The sequence below is a fragment of the Procambarus clarkii genome, chromosome 20, assembly GCF_040958095.1.
Source record: "Procambarus clarkii isolate CNS0578487 chromosome 20, FALCON_Pclarkii_2.0, whole genome shotgun sequence".
Lineage (NCBI taxonomy): Eukaryota > Metazoa > Arthropoda > Malacostraca > Decapoda > Cambaridae > Procambarus > Procambarus clarkii.
The window spans coordinates 19,425,610-19,450,609 of NC_091169.1; the positions used below are offsets into that span (position 1 = coordinate 19,425,610).

General features: G+C 41.0%; 1 protein-coding gene across 1 annotated transcript in view; it reads left to right on the forward strand.

Annotated features, from left to right (window-relative positions):
* Positions 1 to 2,049: 2,049 nt before the first annotated feature.
* LOC123755369 (protein turtle homolog B) overlaps positions 2,050 to 25,000 on the forward strand; it is a 100,458-nt gene continuing 77,507 nt past the window's right edge. Inside the window, exon 1 of the mRNA XM_045737927.2 lies at positions 2,050 to 2,187. The gene's annotated coding sequence lies outside the window, so the exon portion shown is untranslated. The remainder of the gene's footprint in view (positions 2,188 to 25,000) is intronic.

The following is a 25,000-nucleotide window of genomic DNA, read 5'->3' on the forward strand; positions in this document are numbered from 1 at the left end:
CGCGAGATCTCGTCTCTGGCGCTGGATTCGGCCCTAATTATCTCTCTAAACCCTTAAAACCCAACCTCAAAAGATCCCTAGATATAAAAAATTGCATATTTTATGTATATCTTCGTGACGCACTTGGAGAGGAGAAGGTGCGTGGAGACGGAGGTATGGTGCAACTTGAAGGGTTTTGGGTCACCTTAAGGGTAATGGAAAACGTTGAAATTTGTTGTGTATAAGCTGACCAACAGTTAAATAGAGAGAGATAGGGAGAGATGGAGGGAGGGGGGAAGGAAAGTAGTGAGAGGGAGGGAGGGAGGAAGGAAAGTAGAGAGGGAGAGAGAGGGAGGGTTGGGGAGGTGCGCATGACGGGATGGAGGGAAAAGCGGAGTGCTGGTGGTGTGAGGTTGGAGCCAGCAGCTGGTAGCCAGTCAGCAGCGGACCGGCGACGCGAGCTTCACGCCTCCTGTCGCTGCTGCTGCTGCTGCTGCCGCTGCTGACACCGCTGTTGCTGTTACCACTGCTGCTGCTGCTGCTCGACCTGTGTGCGCTCCCCTAGAGTCACGCACCGAGACGCAGCTGCGCCTTTTCACATACACACTAAGCGAAATTCCGCCTCTTGAAGTCATGTATATCTTAACCCAGCTCTTTGAGGCGGGGTAAGAACTCGTGGACAGATTGACAGAAGGAAAGGAAACATGCACAGAGCCACACCCCGCGACAGTGTAACTTCAAGTCAATCAAAAACTATTTGAGCATCAATTTCCATTTCATACTCTTTGATGTTTAATGTATATTAATCTCGGCTTCTATATATGTGTGCAATACATTGATATTTTACTGACTTCGTGCTTGTGGTATATAGAAATTCCTGGAGATTTTTAAATGATTTTATAGAAAATTATAAAACGGAATGTCTTTAGTGGAGTACACAGTCCGGGCTGATCTCAAACAGCTCAAATACAATGTGAAATAGTGCAAAGTGATGAAATTTGTTAGTGTCTAAATACAGAACATTTAGTAATAGACTTTTAAGTAATCTTTGTAAACTTGTAAACAGTGTTTTTCATCAGCGTTGACAAGTGCATTGTGTTGTCTATCGATGTATACTGATACCTTCATTCTGCACTGAACTTTTGCATTATACATTTTTGACGTTATACATCTTCTAGTTTTACATGTTGCCTAGTGATGAATACGCAACAGTGTTGATATTGCAAGAGGAACGTCTAGTGTTTCCTGTATGAAGAGCTCAAATCCTATTTCAATTAAACCGTAGTTCAAGACGAGCGGATGTGTGCGGTTTCCTTTTGAAAATTTTCAAGTTAAATGAATACTATTTCGTAGTGTTTTCCTAATCGCTACGACACGTCTACTGGGGCAGTACCTATATGTGTGTGTAGGGGGATAGGTGTGTGTGTGTGTGTGCACTCTCAAAGACACTTAACAGTGTATTCCGGACAGCTGTGTGTCCACCGTCAAGCCACTCAAGCGTGACTTGCGGGCAGGTGTGTACAATCAGGCTACTCAACAGTGACTTGCGGGCAGGTGTGCACAATCAGGCTACTCAACAGTGACTTGCGGGCAGGTGTGTACAATCAGGCTACTCAACAGTGACTTGTGGACAGGTTTGTTCCCTCTCCACCCACTCAGAACACCGAGATTACACTCAGTTCTTAGTGTTTTATGTCAGTGTGTATTTTAAGAACCTCTTTATTCACACGGTCAGCGAATACTGCCAATGATCGCATTTCTCAGACGAGTAACCTTTCCGGCTATATCATCGGACGCCGTCATTTAGAACTCAAAATATACTGTAAATAATGTCGCTTGACACGCACTGAAAAGTCCAGCAAGATGTACACCATTACTCAAACATGAAAATGAATGCAACAGAGGTTTAATACAAAAAAAATAAAGAATTGTTTGTTCGAAAATGGTGAGACGGTACTCGATGCTGTAGTGAAGACATTAACATGAAACAGTTCGGCACAAAGGGTTTAGCAATGTAAGGAGGACCCTAGGAGACTCGGCAGGACTGATCCTGTCTAAGACGCCCGGGGGGACTCACAGGAGTGTATGTGTCACCCCGACACATCACAGGAGTGAATGTGTCACCTTCATTACAGTACAAAATTTCAGCCCGTGTAAAGACCGCTGCTATTCAAGAAAGGAGCCACAGTTCACCAATATTTACATAAGGTGAGTAGCTTCTTGAGGTTTTCTTGAGATGATTTCGGGGCTTAGCGTCCCCGCGGCCCGGTCCTCGACCACACACACATTATACATTAATTGTGTTACACACGCCCCAGGAAGCAGCCCGTAGCAGCTGTCTAACTTCTAGGTACCTATTTACTGCTAGGTAACAGGAGCATTAGGATGAATGAAACATTTTTCTCATTTGTCTCCGCCTCCACCGGGGATCGAACCCGGAACCTCAGGAGTACGAATCCGAACCGCTGTTCACCCAGCTGTCAGGCGCCCGTGTAGGTAGTAGGTTACAGGTATTAATTAACTCCTCTCAGTTATTTTTCTGTAATTTGCTCTTTGTTTCACATTGACTGGTTGACGAAGCTTGTCAGAATGATCGAGCTTAACGTAATACCTAAACCAATGGTAGACCTTTTCCCACGATGCCACCCACAACAGTTTCCTAATTCCTGGGTGTCTATTTTACTGCGTGATGAGCAGAGCCAATCAAGTGCAGGGAAAATCTTACAACCGTATCGCCCAGACCTAGGAATCGAACTCGGGAACAATCGGATATGAACCGACTGTCTGTACCACCGAACTACAGAGAAAAGTTCGAGCCTGCAATGCTCTTGATACAGTTGTTGTTTCTTGTGTTCTTATTGACTACAGATATTTGTTTTTTATCTTCAGAAAATTAAAGTAATTTTTGCATGAACGGTTTCGTGTTGTTGTTGTTGTTATAGATTCAGCTACTCGGAACAAGTTCCAAGTAGCACGGGCTATGGTGAGCCCGTAACGTACCTGGCACAGGAGTGGGGCAAGTAGCACGGGCTATAGTGAGCCCGTAGTGGACTTACCTGGCACAGGAGCGGGCCGTCTTGCAGATATATGGTCAGTTGTATGGAGAGGGCGGGCCATCTTGCAGATATATAGTCAGTTGTGTGTAGAGGGCGGGCCGTTTGCACATATATAGTCAGGGGTATGGGTCGTGTTGAAGATCAGTGTGGGGAGAACATCTGGCCAATGTAGTGGACATATATGAAAAAATTCGTAGTCTACAAGACATATTGTTTGCTCTAAGATGTAGCCTACGACAAGATATCAGTGATCTATTACGCTATTCACGAAAGTTATACAATGCCCTGTTCTAACGATGATTTGTTTACATATGGTTCACGGGGATTGAATGAGCTCTTCCTTACATTCTTCTAAGACCATGGAGAAAACCTCGTTCAATTTAGTTGTCTTAAAGTGTATTGTTTTACTTAATTGGTCGTTTTTACTATATAATTTGTTGTTTTTCAACTTTTGCTGAAATGTGGACATTTTTAAAGGCTACCAATGCAATGCAAAACACACACACACACACACACACACACACACACACACACACACACACACACACACACACACACACACACACACACACACACACACACACATCCAAGACGGGATCCAAAAGTCAATTCTCGATCCTGCAGACACACACACACACACACACACACACACACACACACACACACACACACACACACACACACACACACACACACACACATCCAAGACGGGATCCAAAAGTCAATTCTCGATCCTGCAGACACACACACACACACACACACACACACACACACACACACACACACACACACGCACACACACACACACACACACACACACACACACACACACACACACACACACACACACACACACACACACACACACACGTATCTTATTTTCCTTCAAACATTTCACTGAATTGAGATATACATCCAATTACTTTTTACTATGTTAAACATGAGGGGACTTATACCGGCTTGCCAAGCCCGTCGCGTAGCGGGAGGAACCCAAGACCAATGACTGGAAAGTTTATCGTTGGAGTTGTATTTAACAATTCAGCGGAAATAACCGCATTCATCTTTTTTTACCTCTATCTTCCACTATCTTTCTCTCTCTTACTCGTTCTTTTTCTCTCTTCTGCTTCTCTGTCTCTCTCCCTCTCCCTCGCTCTCTCTCTCTCTCTCTCTCTCTCTCTCTCTCTCTCTCTCTCTCTCTCTCTCTCTCTCTCTCTCTCTCTCTCTCTCTCTCTCTCTCTCTCTCTCTCGTTCTCGCTCTTTTTCTTTCTCTCTTTCTCTCTCTGGCTTGACAATAGCAAGGAGGAATCTCCATCCTGGAGATAATATAGATAGTCTACGACTATTATTAAGCTGCAGAGATTAATAATAATATTAGTGGTAATTATATTATTATTATTAATCAATAATACCAAATAATATCAAATAATATTAAAAAAATATTAACAATAATATAAAATAATCATATTAATCAATATATTAATCAAATAGTTAATCACATTTTAATATATAAAAAATTATGCTAAAAAATAATAATAATCATCATTTTGATAACAGGTAGTTACTGTAGAACCTTAACAACTCTCCAGAGTTGAATTGGCATTAAAGCCAAAACCGAACTTAAAAAAAAATCCCCTTTTCTCGTAAATATTTGCGAACACTAACAGTCTGCTTGAGCGGATCAAACTGTCGTGATAGAAAGCTTGGACGGCGGCCCACGTATCAAACGTGGGGTCTTCCTACTGAAGGGGGCTGAGTGTACCTGTTTCGGGGCTCAACGTCACCGCGGCTCGGTCCTCGACCAGGCTTGTGTCGAGTCTAGTGTTGACACTTGTACGGAGTCCAATAAGGAAAGATTCCTGAAGTTGTTTCTGGAATCTTTCCATATTAAGACTACTATAATCACGTTAGTGTTATTTCTTTGCTAATATGTATAAGATGAGATTGTTATAACAACTACAAAACAGGATTACGGTTCTAGCAAGCACCAAAACAACTTTATAGAAGAAAAATCATGCCAGTTTTGGAGTGCTTCTTAAGACGTAGAGAGGAATTGGCAGTGTCATATTTCTAAAAATTCCTAAACCATCAGTGAAAAGAAATTAGCTAACAGATAGGAAACAGAGTGTCACATTGAGATTCAAGAAATCTGACCAGCTTCAAAGCAAAGTCATTCAATGATCGGCATAAATACACATTATTCCTCAACCATGTCAAAATTTAGCCACGGGAGGTGAAGGGGGGGGGGGGAGGGAGGGAGTTATCAGGGGACAATGCCAAGCCATTACGACTATATAGCACTGGGAAGGGGTCAGGATAAGTATTTGGGATGGAACGGGGGGAAAGAATGGTGCCCAACCATTTGGCCGGTCGGGGATTGAACGCCGATCTGCATGAAGCGAGACCGTCGCTCTACCGTCCAGCCCAAGTGGTTAGGTGAGTGGGGGGGGGGGAGTTCTACGTGTTTGGGGATTTCAAACAAATGAGTAAGTCGGGACGATTGAATACTGCACTTCATGAAAACATAGAGTGCCAAATCCAAGAAATGGCAACTAGAATTCAACACTTGCACGTGTAAGGCAAAAAAAAACAAGAACAGGGGGTACAGGTAACTGGGCAAACGGTACACAAAGACTCAGAACCGCCTCTCGGATACATCTAAAGCAAAAATACTTATGGTAAGACTTACGTTTATATATATATATATATATATATATATATATATATATATATATATATATATATATATATATATATATATATATATATATATATATACATATATATATATATATATATGTATATATATATATATATATATATATATATATATATATATATATATATATATATATATATATATATATATATATATATATATATAATTTGCTCTATACCATGGAACAATATAACAGTCATCAATTAACCTCAATAAGTAGATGTTCGCAAGTTAATTAAGTTTGACTTAAGGTATGCAGCCACATCCAGTGGCAAGTAAGAGTCTAAAAAAAATATATAAGGATTTACCGAGAGTTGGATTTTCATGCTGGTGAGAATTGGATCTCCAAGCGGCCAAGAGTTATGCTTGAAGTTGATGAGAGAAAAAGCTTGGTTATTAAGTTGAGTGCTCGAGCTCAGTTGTACCCCGGGATGTTTTCCAACGCACGATCACTCTCGTAATTGCCAAGGGTAAAATAGGTGCCATTTTTACAAAGATATTTTGTGGTAAAATGATATTTTAGTGTTTCCTCATAATTGAAAGCGTTGGTCAAGTTGTTTTATAAGGGGAAACCACATGAATTTTATGCTTTTCTGGATAAAGTGTATAGGTATGTATAGATTAGTGTATACTTTATGTATGTATGGATTAGTGTATAGTATACTCTTTTAGGTGTGAACGAAAATCATTCGTCCTTCTGCCGGTAAATACGTTATTTCTTCTGAAAAATGTATTATCCTGCTTTGTCTTGTGTGGATTAGGTACAAAATTAAGCATGAGATTGAGGTATTAATTTGATCGAGGCACCTGATAAATCTCCGTTTTTTCCCATGCTGTTTTTTTTTCACGAATTCGCTATCGTTTCAGATTATCTTCGTTAAAACCATTGATAGTTAGCATAAGCTACATGCAGGTGTATTCACCTAATTGTATTCACCTAGTTGTGTTTGCGGGGGTTGAGCTTTGATTATTCGGCCCGCCTTTCAACTGTCAATCAACTCTTTACTAACTACTATTTTTTTTCCACACCACACACACACACACACACACACCAGGAAGCAGCCCGTGACAGCTGACTAACTCCCAGGTACCTATTTACTGCTAGGTAACAGGGGCATTCAGGGCGAAAGAAACTTTGCCCATTTGTTTCTGCCTGGTGCGGGAATCGAACCCGCGCCACAGAATTACGAATCCTGCGCTCTATCCACCAGGCTACCAGGCCCCTACCCAGGTGTGTTCAGGCAAGGAGTTCTCTTAGAGAGACAGACTCGTGATTCAGTCAAGAATTTGGCGTGATTTCCCGTTAGAGATTTTGACTTGATGCCCAGTGCTGAAAGTTTTGTTTAGCATTATTCGCGTTTTTTCTCTCCCCTCCACTCCGCTTTTAGCGAATTGTTTGCGATGGTTCCATCATGTTTCTGGGTGAAACGATTGTGGTTAAAACGTGTTATTAAACAACCTGGTCTGTAGCAGACTTAGATAAAGATACTATGTCCCAGCGGAGTAGGATAGCTACTTCAATCTGTTCAGATGGAAACAAGATTATCGCTCATTGTCTTGTAATCAAATTCACAATTATGACAGATGAAAAGGATTTTGATTGTTGCTCCGGGATGTGGCTAGTTTATTGTGTCTCAAACCTATCCTGTGAGCAGTAGTTTATTGTGCACCTCATACTTATCCTGTGAGCGGTAGGGCTAAAAAGGGTTAGTGAGAGCACAAAAGGTCTTAATCATACCTCAGCCGAGATTTTTCAATTAACAGTTGCATGTAATCTGCACACCTTGTATAATTATAATGTTAGCTAATTACAAATATTTTGTCATTACAATATCGAGGAATAAGCTGTCGGAAGAGGCTGCAGTCTCCCAACGTTCTGTAGTCATCTCAAGTCAAGTTATCTCAGACATTCTCACAACTCACGATAATCTAGTTGATGAGGCATATTATGAGGAATTACGTTGTGTTTTTCACATTGAAAACTGCTGATCCTAATCATATTTGAGATCAAATTATTTTTTAGGTCATGTTATTTTCTATTTCTCCGTCGCTTGACCTATGATAATTGACCGAAAAAAGTCGGAAATTACACAGCCAAAAACCAAACACACACACACACCACACACACACACACACACACACACACACACACACACACACACACACACACACACACACACACACACACACACACACACACACACACACGCACACACACACACACACACGCACATACACGCACACACACGCACATACACGCACACACACACACACACACACACACACACACACACACACACACACACACACACACACACACACACACACACACACACACACACACACACACACACACACACACACACACACAGACACACAAGCACACACACACACACACGCACATACACGCACACACACGCACATACACGCACACACACACACACACACGCACACGGGCCTCGTAGCCTGGTGGAGGGCCTCGTCGCCTGGTGGATAGCGCGCAGGACTCATAATTCTGTGGCGCGGGTTCGATTCCCGCACCAGGCAGAAACAAATGGGCAAAGTTTCTTTCACCCTGAATGCCCCTGTTACCTAGCAGTAAATAGGTACCTGGGAGTAAGTCAGCTGTCACGGGCTGCTTCCTCGGGTGTGTGTGTGTGTGGTGTGGAGAAAAAAAAAGTAGTTAGTAAATAGTTGATTGACAGTTGAGATGCGGGCCGAAAGAGCAAAGCTCAACCCCCGCAAACACAACTAGGTGAATACAACTAGGTGAATACACACACACAGAGGGTATAGAATCGTTTCTCTCAATGTTTGCTGATGATGCAAAAATTATGAGGAGGATTGAAACAGAGGATGATAGTAGGAGGCTACAAGATGGCCTAGACAGACTGAGTAAATGGTCCAACAAATGGCGGTTGAAGTTCAACCCGAGTAAATGCAAAGTAATGAAACTAGGCAGTGGAAACAGGAGGCCAGACACTGGATACAAAATAGGAGATGAAGTACTTAATGAAACGGACAGAGAGAAAGATCTAGGAGTTGATATCACACCAAACCTGTCTCCTGAAGCCCACATAAAAAGAATAACGTCTGCGGCATATGCGAGGCTGGCTAACATCAGAACAGCCTTCAGGAACCTGTGTAAGGAATCATTCAGAATCTTGTACACCACATATGTAAGACCAATCCTGGAGTATGCAGCCCCAGCATGGAGCCCGTACCTTGTCAAGCACAAGACGAAGCTGGAAAAAGTCCAAAGGTATGGTACTAGACTAGTCCCAGAAGTATGAGGCATGAGTTACGAGGAAAGGCTGCGGAAAATGCACCTTACGACCCTGGAGGACAGAAGAGTAAGGGGAGACATGATCACAACATACAAAATCCTCAGGGGAATCGACCGGGTAAACAAGGATAAACTATTCAACACTGGAGGGACGCGAACAAGGGGACACAGGTGGAAACTGAGTACCCACATGAGCCACAGGGATATTAGAAGGAACTTTTTCAGTGTCAGAGTAGTTAACGGATGGAATGCATTAGGCAGTGATGTAGTGGAGGCTGACTCCATACACAGTTTCAAATGTAGATATGATAGAGCCCAATAGGCTCAGGAACCTGTACACCAGTTGATTGACAGTTGAGAGGCGGGACCAAAGAGCCAAAGCTCAACCCCCGCAAGCACAAATAGGTGAGTACAAATAGGTGAGTACACACACACACACACACACACACACACACACACACACACACACACACACACACACACACACACACACACGCACACATTCCCTCCCTCCTCCCCTCCCACACACACTATACACCATCACAACATAATATAAACCAGGAATAAAATGTCTCTAAGGAAACACAACTTGCATAGTTATCCTCCACAAAACGTAACCAGCCACACTTATTACCCAGTTTGAGCGTGAAGCCCATCTCGCACCAAAGAATATTTTTTCCAAGCTATTTGACTCAATTTTCGCGAGATTTTAGATGATACGCTCAGTCAACCTCTCTCTCTAGACGCGTTTGAGTTTACTCAAATTGTTGTTCATTCAAAGAGGAGTTAGGTACGAGAAAAAAAAATATTTGGATTAGTTGAAATTGGGAACACGCGACCCCAGACGAGGGTTCGATTCCACTGCCATGTTCCAACGATTTTCTCATATATCTATATACTATATACATATTGCGATATTGAGAGTGCTTAGTGTATAGGAGCTAGAGGTACGCTTTGCTTGGATCATCTTACAAGCCATGTATTCTTAGACGATTCAATCCTCACGAGTGTGAGGGCGGATTACATTTCAGTGTGGATAGGATCCACCAAACGCGTCTCTTAGCGTTAGACCAAATAAACTGTGTAATTTTCTTTGGAAAGTAAATTGCTCAACTTTCTTCTCAAGTTAAGAAAAATGTAGGAAATAGAGAGGATTCGTGATATAATCTTTGCTCTCACCCTTTCTGTCATATTCTATAATTATATATATATATATATATATATATATATATATATATATATATATATATATATATATATATATATATATATATATATATATACATATACATGTGTGTATATCACGAAAATAAACACGTGATTAAGAATGTGACAATGTCAGACCACGGAGGAAAAATGAAACAGGAATTTCCTTAAGTACTTTCGTATATTAAATACATCTTCAGAAGGTCGTATTGACCTTCTGAAGATGTATTTAATATACGAAAGTACTTCAGGAAATTCCTGTTTCATTTTTCCTCCGTGGTCTGACATTGTCACATATACATATATATATATATATATATATATATATATATATATATATATATATATATATATATATATATATATATATATATATATATATATATATATATATGTATATATATATATATATATATATATATATATATATATATATATATATATATATATATATATATATATATATATATATTATTAAATATGACCGAAAAAGTAAGATTAATAATTCTAACACGAATTTTCTCAATCTTTCGTACATTACGCTTCACTGTTGGAGGTAAATCAAAAATCATTTCTCCAAAATTCATTTTTATTTCTAGTCTGACGCGACACGGGCGCGTTTCGTAAAACTTATTACATTTTCAAAGACTTCACAAATACACAACTGATTAGAACGTATCTCTGATTTTATATCTACATTTGAGTGAGGTGGTAAGGGTGATGTGGCATTAACACAAGACAGAACAGGAGGGGATATTAATAGGGTATTAAAAGTATCAACACAAGACAGAACAGAAACAATGGGTATTGAATAGAAGTGTTTGTAGAAAGCCTATTGGTCCATATTTCTTGATGCTTCTATATTGGAGCGGAGTCTTGAGGTGGGTAGAATATAGTTGTGCAATAATTGGCTGTTGATTGCTGGTGTTGACCTCTTGATGTGTAGTGCCTCGCAAACGTCAAGCCGCCTGCTATCGCTGTATCTATCGATGATTTCTGTGTTGTTTACTAGGATTTCTCTGGCGATGGTTTGGTTATGGGAAGAGATTATATGTTCCTTAATGGAGCCCTGTTGCTTATGCATCGTTAAACGCCTAGAAAGAGATGTTGTTGTCTTGCCTATATACTGGTTTTTTTGGAGCTTACAGTCCCCAAGTGGGCATTTGAAGGCATAGACGACATTAGTCTCTTTTAAAGCGTTCTGTTTTGTGTCTGGAGAGTTTCTCATGAGTAGGCTGGCCGTTTTTCTGGTTTTATAGTAAATCGTCAGTTGTATCCTCTGATTTTTGTCTGTAGGGATAACGTTTCTATTAACAATATCTTTCAGGACCCTTTCCTCCGTTTTATGAGCTGTGGAAAAGAAGTTCCTGTAAAATAGTCTAATAGGGGGTATAGGTGTTGTGTTAGTTGTCTCTTCAGAGGTTGCATGGCTTTTCACTTTCCTTCTTCTGATGTCTTCGATGAAACCATTGGAGAAGCCGTTATTGACTAGGACCTGCCTTACCCTACAGAGTTCTTCAACGAAGAACTCTGCACCAGCAATCAACAGCCAATTATTGCACAACTATATTCTACCCACCTCAAGACTCCGCTCCAATATAGAAGCATCAAGAAATATGGACCAATAGGCTTTCTACAAACACTTCTATTCAATACCCATTGTTTCTGTTCTGTCTTGTGTTGATACTTTTAATACCCTATTAATATCCCCTCCTGTTCTGTCTTGTGTTAATGCCACATCACCCTTACCACCTCACTCAAATGTAGATATAAAATCAGAGATACGTTCTAATCAGTTGTGTATTTGTGAAGTCTTTGAAAATGTAATAAGTTTTACGAAACGCGCCCGTGTCGCGTCAGACTAGAAATAAAAATGAATTTTGGAGAAGTGATTTTTGATTTACCTCCAACAGTGAAGCGTAATGTACGAAAGATTGAGAAAATTCGTGTTAGAATTATTAATCTTACTTTTTCGGTCATATTTAATAATATATGTCTACAGGAAAGACTGCTACCAAAATATACTAATATATATATATATATATATATATATATATATATATATATATATATATATACATATATATATATATATATATATATATATATATATATATATATATATATATATATATATATATATATATATATATATATATATATATATATATATAGATAGATAGATAGATAATAGAGCAATGTCAGTCCACGGAGGAAGAATTGAACCAGGAATTTCCTTAAGTACTTTCGTATATTAATACATCTTCAGAAGGAATACATCACTCCTTCTGAAGATGTATTAAATATACGAAAGCACTTAAGGAAATTCCTGTTTCAATTGGTCCGCCGTGGTCTGACATTGTCACATTGTTCATCACATGTTAATTTCTTCGTGATTTACACACACACACACACACACACACACACACACACACACACACACTTAAGTACTTAATGAAACAGACAGAGAGAAAGATCTAGGAGTTGATATCACACCAAACCTGTCTCCTGAAGCCCACATAAAGAGAATAACGTCTGCGGCATATGCGAGGCTGGCTAACATCAGAACGGCGTTCAGGAACCTGTGTAAGGAATCATTCAGAATCTTGTACACCACATATGTAAGACCAATCCTGGAGTATGCGGCCCCAGCATGGAGCCCGTACCTTGTCAAGCACAAGACGAAGCTGGAAAAAGTCCAAAGGTATGCTACTAGACTAGTCCCAGAACTAAGAGGCATGAGTTATGAGGAAAGGCTGCGGGAAATGCACCTCACGACACTGGAAGACAGAAGAGTAAGGGGGGACATGATCACAACCTACAAAATCCTCAGGGGAATCGACCGGGTAAACAAGGACGAACTTTTCAACACTGGTGGGACGCGAACAAGGGGACACAGGTGGAAGCTGAGTACCCAAATGAGCCACAGAGACGTTAGAAAGAACTTTTTCAGTGTCAGAGTAGTTAGCAAATGGAATGCATTAGGAAGTGATGTGGTGGAGGCTGACTCCATTCACAGTTTCAAATGTAGATATGATAGAGCCCAATAGGCTCAGGAATCTGTACACCAGTTGATTGACGGTTGAGAGGCGGGACCAAAGAGCCAGAGCTCAACCCCCGCAAGCACAATTAGGTGAGTACAATTAGGTGAGTACACACACACACACACACACACACACACACACACACACACACACACACACACACACACACACATATGGCTGAGTGGCGCTGGTGGCTGAGTGGACAGCACGATTAATACATTATCCTGTGGACCGGGGTTCGATTCCCGGCGCCGGCGGAAACAGATGGGGCAGAGTTTCTTTCCCCCTGTTACTCCTATTACCTAGCAGTAAATAGGTACCTGGGAGTTGAATGAAACTGCACACCGCCACATGAAGTAATGCCGTCGCTCTACCGTCCAGGTTAAGTGGATTGTATAGAAGCAAAGCTCAACGTTTGAGTGTATAAATTGTACATAAGCGGAGCTCAACCTTCAAATGTTTGAAGTGTATAGAAGAGGAGAATAACATTTGCGTGCTAAAGTGTTGAAAATATTACCTTTTGACATGTATGTTAGTGCTTTTAGCAATGAATCTACATATTTACTAGGTATGCATGTGTGTACTCACCTAGTTGTACTTGCGGGGGTTGATCTCTGGCTCTTTGGTCCCGCCTCTCAACTGTCAGTCAACTGGTGTACAGATTCCTGAGCCTATTGGGGTCTATCATATCTACATTTGAAGCTGTGTATGGAGTCTGCCTCCTCCACTCCACACATCAATGTGTGTGTGTGTGTGTGTGTGTGTACTCACCTAACTGGGCTTGCGGGGGTTGAGCTCTGGCTCTTTGGTCCCGCCTCTCAACTGAATATGTGTGTGTGTGTGTGTGTGTGTGTGTGTGTGTGTGTGTGTGTGTGTGTGTGTGTGTGTGTGTGTGTGTGTGTGTGTGCGTGTGTGTGTGTGTGCGTGTGTGTGTATTCACCTAGTTGTATTCACCTAGTTGTGTTTGCGGGGGATGAAATTTGCTCTTTCGGCCCGCCTCTCAACTGTCAATCAACTGTTAACTACTTTTTTCCCCTCACACCACACACCACACACACACACACCAGGAAGCATCCTGTGACAGCTGACTAACTCCCAGGTACCTATTTACTGCTAGGTAACAGGGGCATTCAGGGTGAAAGAAACTTTGCCCATTTGTTCCTGCCTCGTGCGGGAATCGAACCCGCGCCTCAGAATTACGAGTCCTGCGCGCTATCCACCAGGCGACGAGGCCCTCCACCAGGCTACGAGGCCCGTGTGCGTGTGTGTGTGTGTGTGTGTGTGTGTGTGTGTATGTGCGTGTATGTGCGTGTATGTGCGTGTGTGCGTGTGTGTGTGTGTGTGTATCTGTGTGCGTAACTTAACTCTGTACAGAAAGTCCAATGCTGAGGAATTAAGCTGACTTGGAAAATACTCTGCCTGTCACGTCCAAAGACCAAAGACTTAAAGTTCCGGAAGACGAAGAAAATAACTTTTACCTTAGCAGCAAAGTTGGAAATCCTCCGGGAACAGTATGATTCTGTCGACCATTTTAGTCGACCTCTCAATTTGAGTTTCGTGAGCATCAGAAACCTAACCCTGGAGTCATGTGTCATACTGTCATACCGTATGACAGTCGTGAGTCATGTGAGCTTGGAAGGTCGTTAAGGTCATCGCAATAGCTTAATTACTAACCAACCATCAACTAGGCTTTAACTTGGAGTGAATGAACAACGTAACTCATCGCTAGTAGCAGTGGTAGTAGGCATCTATCAGTCTCAGAAGACTATGGAGGCCTGGTCGGCGGCCTGGTCGAAGACTGGAGGCCTGGTCGACGGCCTGGTCGAAGACTGGAGGCCTGGTCGACGGCCTGGTCGAAGACTGGAGGCCTGGTCGACGGCCGGGCCGCGGGGACGCTAAGCCCCGGAAGCACCTCAAGGTATGGAGTTGTGCTCTGGTTATCGGTCTGGGGTGGCCTCTCCAGGGTACAAAGGCAGGGTAGGTTGATACAGGGGGAGAAGCTGTTACCCATACAGCAGGTATATATATATACTATATACTCCTCTTGTGCCTCAGAGGCCATTCTAGGAGGTCTTGGAATAAAGGCACCAGCGGCACAGTGCCAGTGGCTCTTCCTCGTCTCCAGTGAGATGCGAGGAGAGGGTGCAGTGTCTTGCGCAGGGTGTAGTGTGTGTTAGGATGTAGTATATCTTAAATGGGGTGTAGTGTGACTTAGGATTTAGCATATCTTAAATGGGGTGTTGTTTGACTTATAATGTAGTGTATCTTACATTGGTGTAGTGTGTCCTACACCCAGGAAAATAGGTGTAGGACACCCACTTACATCCCCCCCCCCCCTTGCACTGTTCCTCAGACGACGTCCGCTCAAGGAAGAACAAGCTGAGGAAAGAAAGAACAAGTTACTCATTACTGAGAAAAGTCTCGCATCACCGAGTTTGTTGTTCTTAGAATGTTCATCATTCTAACCTCCTTCCTTCCCTCCCTCTCTGTTTTCCCCTCCTCTTCTCCCTCTCTCTTTCCCCTCCCTTTTCCCCTTTCCCATACCCACACCTCCCTTTCGTCTGGCTCTATGCTTCCGCAACATATCATACTTCTTTTTTTTAAATTTCGACGAACTTTATTCGCAATTCTCTTCCTTCCTACCTTTTCCATCACTTCCTAACGCTTCCCATCCCGTCCTCAATCCACCCACCGAGGAACGGAAGCAATGGAACAGTTCATACCACTCGAGAAGTCGGGGAATGGAAAAGGTATACTCCTGGTTCAATAGGCGATGAAGAGAAGCTAGAGAAAGGAGAGGAAAAAACGAGAAAAGTACAGAGAACAATAGAACGGCACTAACGAAGAGTCAAAACTCCAGCGGTGGTCAGACAAATGGTTGCTGGAATTCAATCCCAACAAGTGCAAGGTAATTAAGATGGTAAAGGGAGGGAGAGTGAGAGAGACCAGAAGGCAGCTACACCTCATAGAGAAGGCAGCTGTAGGAATCAGAAAGAGAGAAGGATCTGGGTGTGGATATGGCTGCCACACTCACACCGGAGCTACACATAAACAGGATAACATCAGCAGCATATGTGACACTGACTAATTTTTTTCCCCATTTTTCAACCAATAATGGAATACTCATCACCGGCATAGAACCCACACTTTGTGAAGCATAAGGGCAAAAGTTAATTAAATACAAAGGTTGGTACCAGAGCTAAGAGGTACAAGCCACGAAAATAGGTTAATGGAACTAAATCTTACAACCCTAGAGGGAATATGATCGCAACATACAAGATACTGAGAGGAATTGATAATGTGGACAAGGATTGCCTCTTCAGACTGAGAAAGCAGGACAAGAGGACACAGGTGGAAGCTAGAAACGCAAATGAGTCAAAAGACGTAACAATATATTCGTAGTTTGTATGGGTAGTTAACATGTAGAATGCTCTAAAAGAGGAAGTAGCGGAAGCCACCTCCATCCATAACTTCAAGGCCCGATTCGTCAAAGAATTTAAAAATCAGAGTTGAAAAGTTGAAAAGTTAAGTTGAAACACAACAGGCCATTAGACGGGGCATAAAGAGCTACACCTCACTCCTACCTACACACTGATAGGTAAGTATTGACAGGTGAGTACTCCCTCTCTCACCACCTATCCCTCACCCCTCACACCACTCATCCCTCCGCCATAATTAGCTGGGTTCTGAGGACAACAAATTGAAGGAACGGTTTCCAACTACTTGAACCATCGGGAATCGAACGCCGACCATGCAAGAAGCAAGACCGTAGCTCCACCGAGCAGTCCCAGTCAGAGGGGTGTGGTGAGGTGGGGTAGAAGCCACTAGCGTAGCACGTAGAGCAATAATATCATTTTCATAGTTTTGGACATAATTTTTGGTAAAAAATGTTTGCCTTTCTGTCAGTCTAGAAATCTTTTAGAGTATAGCAAAATTGCTATACCAGAATAATGCCCCCAAAAATGTGTTTTAGTGTCTTTGTAATCAATGAGACACACATGAAAATCCACGCAAAAAAAGTATTTATTATTATTATTATTATTATTATTATTATTTTCTACCACAGACGTGGCCACACATTTACTATGCTAAACAGCATATATACATTTTCTTCTGTCCTACATGGACAGGGTTAGAGATCTGTTAAACCTATAGTTCAGTTATTTATTGAACAATCAACCACAGAAGGTTACTGTAGTGCTTTTAAAATGCTAAGCCAAGCTACATACGTAAATACATAGATACACAGATTTATGTCTGCCATATACATAAAGTGTTCGATGTGTCATGTACATAAATATATATATATATATATATATATATATATATATATATATATATATATATATATATATATATATATATATATATATATATATATATATATATATATTTCTCTCCTACTTTGACAGGGTGAGATAGCTGATAGAGAAACTAGCGTGCAATTAATCCCTTAACCACTGAAGGTGATTAAGATGATTTTACAAGCTCGGGTTATATGGTTACATCACATACATACATTGTATAAATGATACATTACATGGCTAATCTTGGGTACAAGTCCAATAAATCATCAAGTGTTCTAGTATTCATATATATATGGGACATTCTACAATATAATGTTCAAGAGAGTGCATGTTTTCTCTTTCACAAAGTTGACACATTGTGTACTCGACATTTGGGTTATGAGAAAGCTGCCAGATACGTCAATATCCCAGGCGTATTCTGGCCACTATAACATCACATAGCCGGGTTCTTGTTCTATTAGTCCCATATGTGGATGTCTCCTCACGATATCTATCATAATATTTAATGCTACAACTTTCAGGTCTTTGTGAATTTGTTAGGGCGGTGAGATTTTCATTAGATATTTGTTTAAGTATTCTCTTTGTCACTGCTAATGAAACACACACATCAATTTCTACCACTGGTTTTCTACTGGCTGTCTTGGCAAGCAACAGTTCAACATCAACAGTGTTATGCCTTGAGATGCCAACATAACGGTAAGTATATATCGAACAATAGCTTCGTTTAAACCGAACACTGGCTTTGTATAAACCGAACACTGGCTTTGTATAAACTGAACACTGGCTTTGTATAAACCGAACACTGGCTTTGTATAAACCGAACACTGGCTTTGTATAAACCGAACACTGGCTTTGTATAAACCGAACACTGGCTTCGTATAAACCGAACACTGGCTTCGTATAAACCGAACACTGGCTTTGTATAAACCGAACACTGGCTTCGTATAAACCGAACACTGGCTTTGTATAAACCGAACACTGGCTTTGTATAAACCGAACACTGGCTTTGTATAAACCGAACACTGGCTTTGTATAAACCGAACACTGGCTTCGTATAAACCGAACACTGGCTTTGTATAAACCGAACACTGGCTTTGTATAAACCGAACACTGGCTTCGTATAAACCGAACACTGGCTTCGTATAAACCGAACACTGGCTTTGTATAAACCGAACACTGGCTTCGTATAAACCGAACACTGGCTTTGTATAAACCGAACACTGACTTCGTATAAACCGAACACTGGCTTCGTATAAACCGAACACAGGCTTCGTATAAACCGAACACTGGCTTCGTATAAACCGAACACTGGCTTCGTATAAACTGAACACAGGCTTTGTATAAACCGAACACTGGCTTCGTATAAACCGAACACTGGCTTCGTATAAACCGAACACTGGCTTCGTATAAACCGAACACTGGCTTCGTATAAACCGAACACTGGCTTTGTATAAACTGAACACTGGCTCCGTATAAACCGAACACAGGCTTCGTATAAACCGAACACAGGCTTCGTATAAACCGAACACTGGCTTCGTATAAACCGAACACTGGCTTCGTTTTAACATTCATGTTACCACGAAGTTTTCCTTCATTTGATATGCGTATATACATCATACATTAATGTTCATGGATACATTCATTCATATTTATGAGTATTATTCATGTTAATGAATAACCACGATCTCAGTTTTTTTATGATGCCTTGGCTTGCTGAAGCCAAATTCTTAGAACTGTATTCCAATAACATATTTTATTTGGTTAAATTGGCTTGGTATTATCTTTTAACGAAAATAAATTCAAATACATTTAAATACAAATCAAATAAATCCAAATAAATTCAAGACGACTGTAATTTGGTGTTACAGTCATGGTTGGTAATGAATACAAAATAAGTTTGCGGATGAATGAGCAATGTTTGATATGTGTGGTCAGGATATCCGTTTTTTTGCGTGCGCTGTGCTCATGATAGCTGTTTTTGTTATGTGTTCTGTGGTCACGATAGCCGTTTCTCTGTGTGTAATGTGGGTCACGATAGCCGTTTCTTTGTGTGTAATGTGGGTCACGATAGCCGTTTCTTTGTGTGTAATGCGGTCAAGATAGCCGTTTCTTTGTGTGTAATGCGGTCACGATAGCCGTTTCTTTGTGTGTAATGTGGGTCACGATAGCCGTTTCTTTGTGTGTATCGTGGGTCACGATAGCCGTTTCTTTGTGTGTAATGTGGTCACGATAGCTGTTTCGTTGTATGTTCTGTTTTCACGATAGCTGATTCTGGTTGTGTGTACTGTGGTCACGATAACGGTTCCTTTGTATGTTCTTTTGCCACGATAGTTGTTTGTGTGAACCCAGATTACGATAGCAACTTCCCTGTGTGATAATGCAAGAAGATAACTATCCTGCGTTTATGCTAGCTAGACGATAACTATTATGCTAGATGATATATATCATGATGTTATGCTGGACGATATCTATCATGATGTTATGCTAGACGATATCTATCATGCTGGTATGCTAGACGATCTCTCTTGTGCTGTTATGCTAGACGATATCTATCATGCTGGTATGCTAGACGATAACAGGCTTTTCCGGGTAATCCCACACACAAAGTATCAAACTTTCATCATTCATCAACTGAATCATTCCTTCTACTTTGACTGAAACTTAGAACGTAGCCTCTACTTATCTTCCAAGGTCGGCGTTCGATTCCCCGATGAACCAAGTTAGTTGGTAGCGTTCCTTCACTATGTCCTCATATCCCGACTCATTGTTCTCGTATTTCTAATGCGTTATAGGCCTACTGGCTGGGGGTTTTCACCTCATAACTGCCTCACTTTCTTCCTTGTGGAGTAATTAGTACTTTTTGTGAAGTTGTGATCCATAACCTCACGAAAAGTACTGTTATGTTAATTTAATTAACTGTGAAGTTAATTGTTTTCTAATTCGTATATAAGAAGTGACAATTATCTGATGTTAATTGAACCATAAGAGTTACTTAGACTCTTGTCTGTGGGTATAGATATGTGTACAGAGTTCTGTCTGTGGGTATAGACATGTTTACAGAGTTCTGTCCGTGGGTATAGACATGTTTACAGAGTTCTGTCCGTGGGTATAGACATGTTTACAGAGTTCTGTCTGTGGGTATGGACATGTTTACAGAGTTCTGTCTGGGGGTATGGACATGTTTACAGAGTTCTGTCTGTGGGTATAGACATGTTTACAGAGTTCTGTCTGTGGGTATGGACACGTTTACAGAGTTCTGTCTGTGGGTATGGACATGTTTACAGAGTTCTGTCTGTGGGTATGGACATGTTTACAGAGTTCTGTCTGTGGGTATGGACATGTTTACAGAGTTCTGTCTGTGGGTATGGACACGTTTACAGAGTTCTGTCTGTGGGTATGGACATGTTTACAGAGTTCTGTCTGTGGGTATGGACATGTTTACAGAGTTCTGTCTGTGGGTATAGACACGTTTACAGAGTTCTGTCTATGGGTATGGACATGCGTACAGAGTTCTGTCTGTGGCTATGGACATGTTTACAGAGTTCTGTCTGTGGGTATAGACATGTTTACAGAGTTCTGTCTGTGGGTATGGACATGCGTACATAGTTTCCTTAGAGGATCTGGAGATGCGTAAAATTTTCCTTAGTGGATATGAAAATACGTAAAGTGTCAAGCCAGTGAAGACGAGCATGCGTACAAAGTGCTTATTCAGGCTTCTTCTAATGCAATCGTGAATTATTATTCAATGTCTATAACACTTTCTGAGAATGTTAAGTTTCAATTGTGAAAATATATTGTATTTCCAAGGAATTGAGTACATAGCAACATAATTCATGTCTGCACACACACACACACACACACACATGGACCAAAGAGCCAAAGCTCAACCCCCGCAAGCACAATTAGGTGAGTTCACACACACACACATGGACCAAAGAGCCAAAGCTCAACCCCCGCAAGCACAATTAGGTGAGTTCACACACACACACACACACACACACACACACACACACACACACACACACACACACACACACACACACACACACACACACACACACACTCACACACTCACCATACACCAGCTTTACGCACCGAATGTAGTGGTCAACTTTGAACAAATCGCAACCAATCAAGAATTTTTGTGACTCTACACACGCAAAAATATATATATATATATATATATATATATATATATATATATATATATATATATATATATATATATATATATATATATATATATATATATATATATAGATATATATATATATATATATATATATATATATATACATTCCATTAATCAATAAGACTCTTGGTTCTTGTGAAGACAAGAGTTCATGATATTCTTCCTGCCCTCCTCCCTCTCACTCGACCACGCACTACGAGAGTCTGTTGTCGTAAATGACTACAGAGCACAGTAATAATCCATGAATATTAGCTATCTTGTTATCTTCTATGAGGCGAGGACTTAGAACGGCTGTTGCTTATGCAATATGTTTCTTGTGGCAGTGTCTTCGTTGTTGCATTCCCTTATCTTGCTTTGATTCCGGTAATCAATGCCCCCCCCCCCCCCTCGGCCCGGTCTCTGGCCAGGCCTGCTGGTTGGTGATCTGGTTAATCAGACTGTTGGACCGAGCTGTTTCTCAGCCTGACGTATGCATCATAGCCTGATGCGACTCTTGATGGCACTCTCTTTATTGAAGTATCTTTACTGTTAGTTGTATGGTCTTGTTCCTCTCTTTATTAATGACACTTTCTTACTCTTTACAGTGCTGTCGCTGTCGTAAGCAGCGTCTATGATCGTGTTCTGGTCCTGCTGTTGCTGTCTTCACTAATGACTTCACAGTCTAATTACATTAATCTATATGGCGAAACTGTTCTTATTAAACGCACTCTAATCACCTCTATTACTATTCTTACTGCTGAGAGTATTTGCACTCAAGAAACGCACTCTCGCTGATGAGGTACACACACTGTTTTATGCAATCCTGGAGTGCATGTTAATGCAGTGTCTGAGTGCATGTTCAATAGATCCTACAGTTTTAGCAGTGTGAGTGTATGGTGGCCATATGTGGGGGGATTATTTACCATTCTCGCGTATAAGAGACATGACACCATGGGTGTCATGTCATAGTGCCTCCCACCTTCAGAGCCGCTGGCACCGTCTGGGATCCGCTGCCTATTCAATTGCAAGCAATTTCCATTTAATTTCACTGTAGCATCTCATGTTGAATGCTCGTGACAGGCCGCGAGCTGCCCTCAGATATGCCACTGCAACCCCTCACCTTAGACCTGGGGCTCACACTACACCCTGGAGCTCACAGCACACCCTAGACCTCACACAACACACCCTAGACCTCACACACCACATCCTAGACCTCACACAACACACCCTAGACCTCACACACCACATCCTAGACCTCACACACCACATCCTAGACCTCACACAACACATCCTAGACCTCACACACCACACCCTAGACCTCACACACCACATCCTAGACCTCACACACCACACCCTAGACCTCACACACCATATCCTAGACCTCACACACCACATCCTAGACCTCACACAACACATCCTAGACCTCACACAACACATCCTAGAAATCACACACCACATCCTAGACCTCACACACCACACCCTAGACCTCACACACCACACCCTAGACCTCACACACTACACCCTAGACCTCACACACCACACCCTAGACCTCACACAACACATCCTAGACCTCACACACCACACCCTAGACCTCACACAGCACACCCTAGACCTCACACAACACATCCCGGCCAATTACGGAGCTTGCTTCACCTGTCCGTCGACCTGCCATAGTCTCGCTAACCACCCAACCACTAACTAACCAACCGTCCACTTTCACTCCCATCTAATAACTGCTTAATCGACACTCATTATATACATGTGACTTCCATTATCATTTCAAGTCACATTTGACGGGAAACAAATTAAAAAGTTACATCTTTGTATTATATCGTATTCATTTATTTAAAGTGATAATATACATTCTATTTATTGTATATTTACATGAGGTGGTGATTAGGAATATATTTTTGACAATTTTCTTGTGGTTATTGAGAAATTCCTTTCTAAGCATTGTTTATATTTTGAAAGGAGTACCAGGCGGTGCCCGGGTCGCCTCGGCGTTGTCTCTCGCATAAGACGACTGATAAGAAGAATATAAGTTAACAGGAAATAACAGAAGGCCTACGGGCCTATGCGAGGCAGCACCCATTTATATCCAGCCAAACCTCTCTCTCTCTCTCTCTCTCTCTCTCTCTCTCTCTCTCTCTCTCTCTCTCTCTCTCTCTCTCTCTCTCTCTCTCTCTCTCTCTCTCTCTCTCTCTCTCTCTCTCTCTCTCTCTCTCTCTCTCTCTCTCTCTCTCTCTCTCTCTCTCTCTCTCTCTCTCTAAAATATATATATATATATATATATATATATATATATATATATATATATATATATATATATATATATATATATATATATATATATATACATATATATATATATATATATATATATATATATATATATATATATATATATATATATATATATATATATATATATATAATGTCTAACCTACGCTTGAAACAATCCAAAGATCCCATATCTATTTATAATTACCCTATTTTCAAATCAGTATTTACTTAGTTTTTACTTCTGATTTTTAAACTCATCCAGTTTGTATCCGTTGGTTGGTGTTGTCTATTGAGTGTATATATATTTACCACCCAGTTAATATAGCTCTTGTTATACTCTCTCATCTATTTATATACTCAGTCTTGTTGCAGTAGCAGATTATAATTGGAAGTTGATGGAGTGTTGTACAAGTTGTTGATAGGTATTGTCCTTGTTCTGTGTATATATATATATATGTTTGCAAGCGTGCAAACACCTATGCACGCTTGCACAGGTGTTTGCAGGTAATGTTTGCTGTTTGTCTGAGGTGTTTTAACAAGTAGATGAAAGGGAATAACAAAGGTGGCGGGGGAGGAAAATAGAAATAAAGTATTAAATATACCTACACAAAATAAAACAAGAAAAAATGGATATAAATTGGATAAATATATAACCAGGAAAGTCCTGGGTAAATACTGGCTTGGAAACAGGGTGTATGATTTGTGGAAGAGATTATCGGGTGACATAATAGACGCGGGATCACTGGATTGTTTTAAGCGTAGGCTAGACATATATATATGACTGAGTTTGGTATGATATGAATAAGAACTGCATGGACGGATTAATAGGCCTTTGATCTGTCATTTAATTAATTCATTTCTTCTTATGTTCTGTAACGCAAATAAAGGAATGCACAGGTATTGACAGGTATTTTTTACTATATTGCCTGGGCCTCACTCTCCAACACATGCA